We start from the raw sequence: 408 nt of genomic DNA, 5'->3' as shown, positions 1-408 counted from the left end.
CCCCCCCGCGCGCACTTCTCTCTCGTCCCTCGCGACCAGCGGGCCGGCACCGCACCGGCCCGCCCGCGCCGCACGGGTGAGGTGTTCGCGAGCTGACGGGGCCCGACAGGCCGGCCGCCGCCGCGATCTCGTTAATGATCCTTCCGCAGGTTCACCTACGGAAACCTTGTTACGACTTTTACTTCCTCTAGATAGTCAAGTTCGACCGTCTTCTCAGCGCTCCGCCAGGGCCGTGGGCCGACCCCGGCGGGGCCGATCCGAGGGCCTCACTAAACCATCCAATCGGTAGTAGCGACGGGCGGTGTGTACAAAGGGCAGGGACTTAATCAACGCAAGCTTATGACCCGCACTTACTGGGAATTCCTCGTTCATGGGGAATAATTGCAATCCCCGATCCCCATCACGAAT

This window comes from Lontra canadensis, unplaced genomic scaffold (genome assembly GCF_010015895.1).
Source record: "Lontra canadensis isolate GAN:19392208 unplaced genomic scaffold, GSC_riverotter_1.0 scaffold1081, whole genome shotgun sequence".
Classification (NCBI taxonomy): Eukaryota; Metazoa; Chordata; class Mammalia; order Carnivora; family Mustelidae; genus Lontra; species Lontra canadensis.
This window is presented reverse-complemented; position numbering follows the sequence as displayed.